The sequence below is a fragment of the Ischnura elegans genome, chromosome X, assembly GCF_921293095.1.
Source record: "Ischnura elegans chromosome X, ioIscEleg1.1, whole genome shotgun sequence".
Taxonomy (NCBI): domain Eukaryota; kingdom Metazoa; phylum Arthropoda; class Insecta; order Odonata; family Coenagrionidae; genus Ischnura; species Ischnura elegans.
Genome location: NC_060259.1, coordinates 81,109,076 through 81,122,510, shown reverse-complemented (window position 1 = coordinate 81,122,510; position 13,435 = coordinate 81,109,076). Strand labels below are relative to the sequence as shown.

Here is a 13,435-nt window from a genome sequence, read left to right as displayed (position 1 = left end):
TCAGATGCAGATGAGAGCAGAAAGACAACGATGGGAGTTAAAAACAGCTTTTGCGTGGTAGATAGAATTAATGGGGGAAAATATTTAATTAAAAATTGATGTAACTATTGAAAGGTCATATAAATTTAAAAATTTCAGAAAAAATTATTGTACTCTGTCTTGCATAGAAAACGCAGGCTCTAAGTTCAATAATTCCCAATGCTTTGTGATTTCTCAATATGAGTATTTTATTCTAGTTGAGGATTGAGGGATTCGGCAGTGTTGTCGAGTTTTGAGAATGATATAGTGAGTGTAGAAACCTTTTGGATTTAATTAACGTTTCGTGGAAAATAACGTTATCGCTCCTACTGCTATGATAGAATAAGTTTTGAACAAGTAAATTAGTTGCAAAAAAGGAATTATAAAACTCATATAAAATACGACATATGTCCTACAATAGTACGACAGGTTGAGCCAAGGGTGGATCCAGAATTTTTTCTGGGGGGGCAAAACCGTAATACACAAAAAACGAACGTAATGATTAAAACAATTATTTAAAAAATGATTAAAAATTACATATTAAAAATTTTGTCTTTATTTTAAGCGTCTGGAATTGCCCCCTAAATCCACCTATGGGTTGAGTGGGTGTGATGCATCGTTTAAATTATTATGCTGGATCACTGTTGATCTTCATTCCACTCATTATCCGTTCTATTTTCAACTTAATTTTTCGGGCAAAGGTAGCCCTTAGGTTTTAGTAACGATTGAGTCTTGTCTTCACGTTGGTTTAACTCATTTGTCTTTATAGCTCTCTCCATATCTCCGTATTTTTACTGGTCATCCCAGATATTGCGGAAGTCCTTCCTCTATGTGCCACCTTCTTATGATTACTTCCAATGCCCTTCTTTCTGTACTATTATGGCTAACTCCTGAAGGTTGGCTTGCCATCTAAATCGCTGCAAACTTCCAGTACTTGTAGCTCATGAATTAATTGTTTTGAATCAACTTGTTAAAATTGAAAGTAGCCGTCTGCTGAAAAGAGATACCCGGTGGCAATGATGTTGATTTTTCGGCTTTGTCGGATTTAATCGTATTTATTTCCATGATTTCACCAAAGCCAGCCAATTAAATGGTGAAATTTATATCTTGCGACGAAATTAACATGGGGCACAGGCATTCTAATTCTATATTTAAGAATGATAAGACACGATCGATCAATGCTTGGTTATTTCCATACGTAGTTCATAAAAATATTTTTTTTTGCCTTAAGATCACTGAGAAGTAACTGGAAAACCGATAACCAGCCATATCTGTTCGAATTCCTGTTTGATCTCAAATTAAGAAACAAACTTTCTTTCCATCTTGCATACTTCTCATTGGTAACCCGAAAACATGTTGTTTGCCAAGCAGGCAATGTTATGTGTTACAATTCTTTTAACGTCACGCCTTGACCTATGACTCATTTTTGCCTTCAATATGGTGAGTTTGTTATTTTTTACGATGGCAGTTTTATGCATCCATTTCTGGTACCGGATTAACGTCGACAGGTGGTATTCTATTCTGAGATATTTAATTGGAATGCAATTACTACTCCGCCTCAATCACCTATATATTTTACTGGTAAAAAATTAATTAATTCGTGCTTAACCTCTGCTATTAGTATACATTTGTAGCCATTTTCAGGTAGGAACTCTTTATAAATAGTCAAATTCTTCAGACTAATGAAAGATATTTAAAGGCAGTTTCATCTAAAAGATTAAGAAGTGTCATTATTACTTTCACTCGATGAAATAATATCCTTTAAATGGAAATTAATTGGATGCAGGAATAAGCTTAAACTATGAGCGCATTAATAGAAAGTAATATTATCAGATATATGTTATATAGCTGGAATAACTTTTTACTTATGTAACCTATTGATGGATTCCTATGTGTAATGAATTTTTGATCTCATGGGCAATATACGCATTGGGATAATGATTGTTATTTTCTGCTCAAAGTATAAAATACTAGATTATCAAGAGTGAATAAAAAAGTATAGGAATGCATCGGAATGGTGTTACGGAAATCGATTTGCATACCATGATTTCTTGTCAAAGCTTAGAAATCTTATCAATAGGAAATATTTTGACTTGAAAAATTGTATTTATATGAATAAAACTGTGTCGTAATCTTCCACTAATGTCGCTTGAGTCTCTCGAAAGTACTTCTTCTTCTATGCCATAAAACGAACCATGCGGACGTGGGTGTCGGTAGTAATAACTCATTGGCGTCGGGACGTCTTCTTAGCGTTATGCGGCGAGCACCGGCGTCCTCGCCGATAGTGTCAATGGCGCGAAAGAGTCACTGATGGTTAAAAATTGAGTTCCAAGGATTAAATAGTGTAATTATAGGAGCAGCAAGGTTTTGGGTTAATCCCCCGCGTCGATTCATCTTCGTGACGACAATAGGGTAGCTTCCTTCATCAAAGAAAAAGAAATGCATTGATTGCGATACCTTACCTACGATTGCGATATTGATTGCGATACCTTACCTACCTACGATTAGTGTATTCCTAATATACAAATTATTTTGTTTTATAAATCCCAGTTTAAACGAATGGCAACGGTCAATTTTAACATCATTTGAAAAAGGCCAGATTGGCGCCCATGCGATGCCACTCCACGTGACCTCACAGGGACCTAATTTCTATACGAACAGATAGGAGTTTTACATTGTCTGAGATTACTAATGCATGCATGAGGCACAGAGCTCAGGGAAACATCTCTTAATGATCACACATTAAAAATACCTAAGTTCGGAAAGTTTCCTTCGTTTGATAGGGGAATAGTAATCCTTATTCAAGCCAAGCGCTACCTGCTAGCAGGGTACTCAGCTACCTGCTAGCAACCTGCGTCGTATCAGCGCTCAAGCATCGCCCCAAGGTCACCTCACACGCCGACAGCTGGAACCAGAAATACGTCACACGGACTTTTCCCATCATTCCTACTTAGCCGTTGCGTTTTCGCGCGCTTGAAATTTTTCACTTTTCGTTTAATCGCGAAAAATAGATATCGTCATTCGAAAATGTAAGAGCGTGAAATGCGCACTCCAGGAGTAATAATCTTTCGATTTAGGCAATAAAAAATGATAGGAAACCACCCTATTTCATCGGCGTCACAGCAGGCGTCTTCAGATTTGATTTCACACCCGAACACGCCCGCGAAACCCTCATCAGTGAGATGAATCGACGCGGAAGACAACCAAAAAACTTGGTGTGCCTACTGCACCACTCCGCTGAAGCCCACACCAACTGTGTAAATATAGATTATATACCGAGTATTAATCAAAGCACTAAGAGATTTTTTAATTAATTTCAGCAGACGTGGACCGGTTTACAATGTCGGCAGCGCCCGCTAGAACCCGTTGTTGTAGCGCAAACCCCCTACCAACACGTGGTTTATGTTTATCTAATTTACCTAGGAGAAGTTGTCACGACTCACTACGGTTCAAACTAATTGTCTCCGATGGTAACATAGGCAGACGGAATCAAAGGCAAGCATCTGGTGAGAGAACTGGTGCTTTATTGATCGTGTCAAGCCGAAACACGTATCGCCGAAATGAAATGTCGCATGACATCGTAGATGGCACGCAAAGGGGAATCTTCCCTCGTGTACCGTTTGCGATCTTTTATTTTCCGTTTTCTTTCCTTCCTTCCCATGAAAATCTTTTCACCCAAAGAGAAGCTTTAACGCTAGAGCGCCACCAGGTTCTCCTTCATTCGCGATGTCAGGCACTTAACTATAGACTGAATGACAGGATAATTCATAATGACAGGATAATTCATAATGACAGGATATTCGCTGACGGACTAAATTATTCGTGTTTCACGGGGAAATAGGTATAATTAGCGGTTCTAACCTAAATTTATACAAAATATGTCGTGACCTATCAAACTCATAAGAGTTTAATGCTATCCCTCGCAATTGCAAATATTTTACTGCAAAATATTGGAAAAAGGTGGATGACAGTTTTTAATATAGAAAGTAACGGAATAAGTAGTTGAAAATTGGACGGTGGGAATGATCGGATGATTCAGAGAATGATGTGTCGAATGATCACTCTTTTGGACCCTGAAAAGCTATCGCTGGAGCTATAATTCTGAAGAACGGAAAAAATCATTTTTTGTGACTCAGGTTTAAGCATTCGTCGTAGTGCTTCAAATATTCAGCGAATATGAAGTTCCTATTTCAAGGAGAGACCTCTGTTTTTGTTGAATTTTTGATTGGATACAGGCTTCTGCACTTTCTTGCGCTCATTCTTAGGCTTATATATTAGAAAGTAGAGGATTAATGCAAACAGTTAAAAATTCATTCATATTTTTTTAAACGACGAATTATTGAAAACAATATGCCATTTCCGATCATGAAATTAAATTATAAATATATTACCTGCAAAAGAACAGCATAATCACTTTCTTTTGGTTACAGCAGAGTTTTTGGGAGTATAGTTTTTCAAGAAAACACTACGTCGTTCGTTGAAACATAATGAGCGGTTCATTGAAATACTCAACTAATAAAGCATTTGAGATGCCTTTGCGCTGAGGGATACCCCCATAGTATTTCCACTTGCTGCAATTTTCTCTTGAAATGCTTACTCTCGCTAATCACTTATACAGTGGAATTTTTGATCAAAAAATACGAAGCTATTGCACCAATAGTGGCACCCTGGACCCATGTCACATCAAAAAATTTGATAATGTTGCTCAATCACCTGTCTCAATTTTTTGTTCCTTATTACAAAAAAATTAAGGTGATCAAAATCCATTGCATGATTAGTGCTATTCTGGGCGGGTACGATTTTTCGTACAATTTCCCTCTTTTTGATCAATAATTTCAAAGGGCCTTTTTAAATTTTCCGGCGTAACTTTGTGGAACAACAGTATAGGGGAAAATTTACTTTTTTCATTCCACATTGCGAATTTCTTAGCACTGTTCGTGGTTTCAATAGTGTGCTACACCTACGTACTACCACCCAAATTGCCTCAATAGGCGTGTGGCATGAGGTGTCATGGCAATAACCGGTAACATATAAAAAGGAAATGCACATGTGAAGTTCCACCTAGCATTAAGTAAAGTCCTTTATTTTATATTTAATGATCTATCGTTTGTGTTGGAGCTGGACATAAAGCGGGGAGCTGAAAATGTAGTATTCTCTGTGTCGCTCCTAACCCATTATAACCTAACCCAATGTTGCTTCTAACTAATATTAAAAATATTTACGATTTCGGCTGTATTCCGGAAAGATTTAAACTGCATCTTCTTCGGTGCTGTAATTTTTAATGGAGAAACATTTCACTGCCACAATAATTATTATTGAGTAGAAACTTTCACATTTCTGGTGTGAGAAGTCTTGAAATTTTATTTCTCCCACATGCAACTCTGGGTTAGAAAGGGCTAAAGATTCCAATGCCCACTTGCCCAAGCAATGTAAGCCTAACATGTAGCTTATGAGTCTATCGCGGCTCCCAGACTAATTCATTTAACACCTATGTAATGCTTTCTGTACGCCTTTTGAGAACGTCGTGAAGAGAGAACTCGAGTGTTATGCCTTTTTAATTGTATAATAATATCTGAATATCGTAGGTGGTAACGAATGTCAATGTGGAAAGTCAAAAGTGCATTTTATTGCCCTACATTCTAAGGGCATTATTTGATTTACATATGGGCCATCCAAGCTTCATGTAATGGCGTTTGACGCTTTTAATTTATCTCTGGCAAAGTCTAAATTTTTAGAGATGTGTTGGTAAAATTTAGGAATTTACTTTTTTATTATTAGAGACTATTTTTATAATATTTCCGATTATTTTTGGAAACGATTCCATCCCTTATAAGAGATGCTAATCTTAGAGAATATAGCATGCTACCGGCTAAAGTTCCGTGGAAAGGCCGCACTGCAGTAGGTTGCTTTTATGAGGTCACACTCGTGTGTGAAGGGCGTTTTTTGAATTAATTAATACGGTCGAGAATTACTAATTAACCTGTTCCTCGATGTGTGGCATGACCATTCAGGAGGACTACACTGTTTACCGTATTCTGTTAAGCGAAGTATTAATATATTTGTAGAGCACTTCAGGATACTCTTGTCTAGTTCTCGTTGGAAAATCACCAAAAGAATGCAAAAAAATCATTTAACTTTTTTGTAAGAGGGTGAATTCTGACGTTTTAACAGCAAAAATTCACAAATTTTGCCGTATTGTATAGCAGTGAGGGGTGTGAGGCTTTTTTGAACTTTTTAAAAGTGCTGAGACTTTTCCTATAAAAATTGACTTTTCTGAGACTTATGAAAAATCAGTCGACATTTTGCCATTTAGATCTCCTTTCTCCCACTGAATAACGGTAGATTTACCGTTTGTATTTAAGGGAATACTTTATAATACTTTCTTCGTGTTCTTTACGGCAAATTTTAAGTTGCATATTTATATTGTAAGAAATGGGAATTTTGCTGGAAATTCTCAGAATACTAAATGCATAAATCGTCGATGTAGATGAAAAATTGAAATTGGAAGCTAATGACATTACGATATTGAAGGGGTTGAAAATAAAGGGGTTTAATTAATATGAGAATAAGGTTGTAAACTCCATTTATATTGTGGTGATACACTCAGTTAAAGGACTTTTAAGGTGCTAGACTTCTTTATCAGAATAATTTTCCTCTTTTCAATCCAGTTTTACAATTTTGAACGCGTGTTGTCACCTACAAGAGATTCCGGCATGAGATTTTTGATTTACAGTTCATGCGAAGATCAGTAGGAGTGCAAAATGAATAAATGATATTGCGTAGGGACTCACAGGAGATGTTTGGTGACATTTTAAGTAATAATAAACATATTGTAGTCATCAATTTGGAGTTTTGGGAATGTTAGGCAAAAATATTGGGAGCCTCGCCGGTACTAAATGGAGTGATATATTTATTTGCAAAGCGAGGGAAACTTCTTGTTGTAATAGATGAAAAAATAGTATTAGGTTTTGCACTGCCTGTTTACAAACATGATTGTGAAGAGTAAGACGATAAAAGTAGAAAATGACGAGGGTATGGCTATAGTTGCAAATAGCCATTGTAGTGGACCTGTTCAGGTATTCGTAGTGTGCAATTCTAGAAACCTTTGAATTGAATTCATGGACATTCATACTAATTTTATAGCCAGGAATTTATTAATGACATTGATAGCATCAATACGCTTGGTAAGACGAAAGATGGATATAAAAATCAATTTCCACAGCGGTGATTTTGGAAGATAACTTATTTGGCTTATAAATTTAAGGTATATACTCCCTCCCATATCAAGGCGTTAGGTCTACGAGCCCATGAGTAGCCTCAAATTACCGATAATAATAAAATATGAATATTTATTGCAGATATGTTTGTATTGTCAAGGAAGCTTTGTGTTTACATGAGCAGGAAACTTAAAACTATAACTTGATTTAGCAAATATAGTACAAACAGACAATTTACAAAATGAAATAGGACTCAATAGATTTTTATAATTATAACAAGATTTCTCTCGCCAGGAGGTTTTAAAAGAGACAGGAAGAGCACAGTTAAAAAAGAGCGACGCCCCCGGGTGGGCTCGAACCACCAACCTTTCGGTTAACAGCCGAACGCGCTAGCCGATTGCGCCACGGAGGCTTCGGTGGGGTTAGTTTTCTACTACCTTTAGTATCCTTTTTACGGTGATATGTAACTTTAGCTTGATTAAAAATAAAGAAAAAATTTCCTAGGCTTTCAGACAATTTTAGAAAGGGTCGATTCTATGACTTTATATCGTATCTCGTCTCGTTCACTCCAAAAATTTGTATGAGTAATTCAATGGTCGGAAGTGGGTTTTATAGTATATACATTTGATTTTTCAAAAATATTTTATCATATATTATTATCCAGAGAAGGTAAAATTTCTCTAATTTGTTCTTTTCTCTTTGTTTCTTGAATTTGATCTCTATCGATACGTTGGTAGTGCTTCCGCTTCATTCTTCGGTGCCACATATAGATCATTGGCGTTGACTCTTGCGGCTCAAAGTATTGGCTCGAGGTCTAGTGGCTCAATGATTGCCCTCTTTTGATGTCCAAGCCTGCTCCATAGCCGCCCATGAGTCCACACGGGTATGACCCCTACGTTGTTTTCAAACGCCTTTAGATCTCGGTCTATCCTGCATTTTGCTCTGGTCGATGTCTCAGAGGGGCAATAGAACGCATTGTTGCACCGTTCTGCCCGTGAAGATGCCGGCGGGTTGTAAAATTGCCTGCCGCGTATTGGTACATTGTGGGATCAATAGTCTTCATCTGTAAAATCAGGCATTTTTTATTCCAAAGGCCTTTTTATTCCTTTCAAATTATAATTTTCTATTCTATTCTCTTCTCCCACTCTCATACTCTTTAGCACTGTTCCATTAGTGTTCGTTAAACATTCACATCAAATAAATAACAGTAATCAAAACATAAACATAAAACGTTACAAATGGGAATGACTCCTCTGTTGTCTTTGAACCCTTTTCAGCCGCGGTCTATCCTGAAATTTTCCCTGGTCGATAGCTGTCTGAGATGGGTAGGTAAAACGGGGACCCAGGGCGGGCTCGCGAGGTTAAGACTACTGAGGGCCGATTCTGTAAGTCCTAGGCTTTTCACCCGCAAACCTCAGCGAGGAAGAATAGAGGAAAGAGAAAAGGATAGGATGCGCCGCCGCGATGAGACGCCACCTCCAAGGAAAGGATAGGGATGGAAGGAGTCGGATAGGGAAATCCCAGCTCCGTCATTAGGACAACGTGGGACACTACTAGCCCATAATTTAATGTTTCTACAGAAAGGAAAGATTTTTATTCGGGGAAGAAAAACCCAGCGATTTCCCGTAGATGATAGCTGATGCCAGTAGAAAACAAAATTACCAGCGATGTTTAGGTCGAAAACGCACCATTTTTAAACTAAATAAGGAGATCCCAACGCCCACTACAAACGAAACCATAATTTAATGTTTTTACGGAAAGTAAAGATTTCCCTATGAATTTAAAAAAAATCCTACTATTGTCCATAGATTATCTCAGATGGGCAATATGTCACATTGTTGCACCGATCTGCTCGCGAATATAATATCCTTAGGTTTTTATCACGTTTGTTCACATCTTTTTATACTTGGTGAATGTACTTGAACTTAGTCTACTTTGAATTTTGTTTGTCATTTCTTAAAACGTACTTCCATGTTTCTTTTGCCATAAATGACTGCATTTAATTTCAAGAGTAACTCGACAATATATTAAGCTTCAGATATTTTATGTATGACGAGGGGTCAGATGAAAGATGGGAATTTAGAGTCCTAATATCGCGCAATAAAGAATTATTATTATTACTATTATCGTGCATTTTGCCCTGGTCAATAGTTCTCTCGGATGGGCAATATATCGCATTGTTGCACCGATCTGCTCGAAAGGGTACCGGCGGGATGTAAAGGTGTTTCCCGCGTTTTGGTGCATTCGAGACGAGGCTCCGGATGCCCCCGTGGTGCGGTGCCCCGCACCCAGCGACCCCTCGTGTGGAGGAAGGAGGAGCGGTGGTGGTGTGGGTGGTGCTTTATTGTCGCTGACTGGCGTTTCGCCTCCCCCGTCAACAGCGACTCTCTCCCGCAGCGGAGCAGCTATTAATAGTCGAGAGCGGGTAAAAGATGCGGGGAGTGGAAGGAGCTGGAGGGAGTGTTGGGGGGTGCGGAGGTTTGAGTGTGCTTGAGTCACGCTACCGACGCGGCACACCTCTGACCAACCTGACCTCCTGACCTCTGCGACTCCTCGGCCCCCCTCTCCCAGACCGTTCTACGAGTGTTATGCACGTCGATAAAACATTTCAGCGTTTGGAAGGAAAACATTTTCTCTGCTTTTTATGATAAATTATTTTAAACATGGTGATATAACGTTAGGCTCAAAGCTACCGCTGCAGGTAGGCCGAATAGAGTAGGTTCTCGTATTTACAACATGTTTTTTTCGACACAATCGTTTGTTTGTGCCATTATTTTGCGGCAATAAAAACCACGGTATAGTCTCATATTTACAATTATGGAGAGAATATAATGTGAATTATTTTAACAATGGATTCTTTACACTAATTTACGCGCGAATGAGCTACGAGTGTTATGCACGTCGATAAAACATTTCAGCGTTTGGAAGGAAAACATTTTCTCTGCTTTTTATGATAAATTATTTAAAACCTGGTGATATAACGTTAGGCTCAAAGCTACCGCTGCAGGTAGGTCGAAGAGAATAGGTTCTTCTATTCATAACATGTTTTTTTCGACATAATTGTTTGTTTGTGCCAATATTTTGTGGCAATAAAAACCACGATATAGTCTCATATTTACAATTATGGAGAGAATATAATGTGAATTATTTTAACAATGGATTCTTTACACTAATTTACGCGCGAATGAGCCTTTGAAGTGCATAATTTATGTGCCAGCCATGTAGCGATGCCTTTAAACTTGGAAGGAAAATATTTATCAGCTTTTTATGATAAATAATTTAAAACCTGATGACATAACGCTTGGCTCAAAGCTACCGCTGCAGTTAGGCTGAAAACAATAAGTCCTCCTATTCATAACATCCTTTTTCTCCATAATTTTTGTGTTCCATGGATTTGACGTAATGAGGTTCGAAACCGCGGTGTAATCTGATGCTTAAATTTGTGGAGATAATATAAAGTGAAGTATTTAAACCATGGGTTATTGGTATTTATGGATTATATTTTCAAATATTTACCAGTAAATGAGTTTGAAGTGCATTATTTACGTGGCAGCCATGAAACGATACCTTTAAACCAGCAAGGAGTCAAGGCACTAATCAGCCTCGTCGTGTAATTACTGTTGATATTAGTTGAGTAGCTATTGATGTGTAAATATCACAACTTAACTTAATGGGACATAATGTGACACTGTATTACAGCTGATTAAAGCTGTTTCATCAATTAGGCGCACTCATATTCCTAACTATAGGTGACCGTAAATATTTCTCACGTGAAAAAATCTTTTCTTCAATTATAAGTTTCTTTGCATGAACAAACTTCATCGTGATGGCTATATGGATATTGGGCCGAAAGATGTAAAGAAATGAGGCACATACAACAAATCACAAGGATGATATTTTTATCTTCTTTAACAACATGCATCCCAAGTATTAGTACAGCTTTCTCAACGCCTTGGCTCAGTGAAGACTATTAAGTTGAATCCTACGATTGAAAGTTAAAGGAATTTTTATGTTATCCCCTTTATGCTATGCCCATCGGTTCCTTGGGTTCAAATTAGTACTAGAAACGTTTGAGTATTCTTCCTAACATGATGTTAGCAAGAGTTTAAAAAAATGTTATTAAACATGACTTACTGCTAAAAAATGTGGGAGAGATCATACTCGTCAACAAACCAGAAATATTTGAGTTAAGAGATATCTATTTGAGCGTAACTTTGGAGTAAAGGTATTTAATTGTTTTGTTTTTTTCCGATGGGATAAAATTTATGAGCTTTTGATGTGTTTATTGCAATCAGTTAGTGGCAGAGAAAAAGCTCATTAAGTTTTCTTTAATTAATTTACCAAAGGTGGTAAATTTAGAGTTTAAGCCCTACAAGTTAACTATGGCATTACAAGGATCTACTGCATAAAAAAGTAAATTATTCTCATTTTACCCACCAGAACCCATTTTTACCGTCCATCTGCTCCTTTTACTGGTGTATGTAAGGCAAATTTCTAATGTTCTGACAAAGAGAGTGGTTGTTGCGTTCCGATTAACGAAAATTGACATTTCTATCGCGGCTTTCAATTTCTTCTTGCCTTTCAAATGGAAGATTTCACGCAGAAAGACTTCCACCCTCTTTTAGGAATGTAGACAGAAAAGCTTCAAGGGAAGAATCACAAATATTAGAGAATAGGATCCTCAAGTCGGCCTCCAGATATGTTTCCAATCACCGCGCATTTCAAATGAGTTTACAGAAGTCACAGACGCTGACGTGAAAAGCGGTCCGAATATCACAGGAAAATAAGCTATAATCAGGGCTGTTCACCAAAAGTTATGCTCCATATCATGTAATTTATGAAACTCATAACTTTCAATGCCATTTCTCACAATTTTCAATACCATGCTGCACAATATTGCAAAAAAAGAGGATCTTTGTGTACTCATCACCGCGTTGCGGACATTTTTGAAAAGATGAATAAACACATGGCCATCAAGTTCAAAACTATTCATTACTGTACCTCGCCATTGTAAATATTATATGGGAAATATTGAGTGTTTAGCCGGGATATGGAATACATTACGATTAAAATATCTCTTCAAACGGAGTTTTCGTTCTCTACGAAGTAGTCCCAAGTAATAAAATCATGGATATAGACAATTTTAGCTTTGGTATCATCGGTACGGCAAATTTTGGAAGAAGATGTAATATGGAGCGAATATGAAGTCGAGAAATGATATTCCATGCTTCTTTATCCTCTTCGGACCCATGGGTCTCCGAGCTGTTTTATTTATATTTAAGGCTCATTCCATAATCAGGGTGGCTGGAAAAAATAGAATCATAGTGAAATTTGGAATATATATTTACAAAAAAAAATTTTACAGTATGGTTAGAACATATGTAGGATTGGGATTTTACGACAATATTTTTATGCACTACGATAATACAAAGAAATTATACTCATCAAGAATACTTTATTAGGGATGGTCGGATCGGATACCTCGGATCCAAATATCCGCGGACATTGCCCTTCATCGGATACATCGGATCCAAATTCGCGGAGGACATCGGATCTGGATCCGAAATTTTAAATAATAGCTTCAGTGAATAAGGGTGGAAAGAGTTCCGATTCTCTCTTCCAATGTGTCGCATGCGATTCTTGTCCTACGCCACTGGTCAGTGCTTTAACCGAAGATTTTTCCGATTTTCATTTCCAATCCCAAGCGTAACAGTTTAGGTCCTAAGCATGTAAAGATGTATAAAAAACTTGACGGCATATAAAAATGATTTTCAATTTATAAATATATTAAAATGTGTATGAAAATCTAGTAAGCATTCCTTCGATTGTACGTACCCCGAATAAACTTGAATAATTACTTCGTTTAATAGCAGGAATTTGAAAATGCATTTGGATCCGAAAATATCCGATCCGAAAGATCCGGCTCCGAAAATCAAGGATCCGATCCGAATCCGGATCAGAAAAAAATCCTGGATTCGTCCATCCCTATTTATTATCATTCATTACTTTCAATTGATATGATCTTTTTAGCATTATTTATTAGTTTTAAACAACTGAATGCGTAGCTTAATGAAAGCACTTGACAGCGCACACTTATCTTGCTTGCCGTTGTATCATCCATCATTTTTACCCGTGGGGACTGCATAGAAGAGGCACAATTCCATCCCATAAAAAGCTGATTTCTGCAGCCACTTTGGTCG

General features: G+C 37.4%; 1 protein-coding gene and 1 non-coding gene across 3 annotated transcripts in view; one reads left to right on the top strand and one right to left on the bottom strand.

The window, feature by feature from the left end:
- The window catches only part of LOC124170540 (potassium voltage-gated channel protein Shal), a 540,815-nt gene that overhangs the window by 401,448 nt on the left and 125,932 nt on the right, over window positions 1-13,435 (top strand). The gene's annotated exons all lie outside the window — the stretch shown is intronic.
- Trnan-guu lies at window positions 7,574-7,647 on the bottom strand. Its single transcript has one exon. It is a non-coding gene; the product is annotated as a tRNA-Asn (tRNA).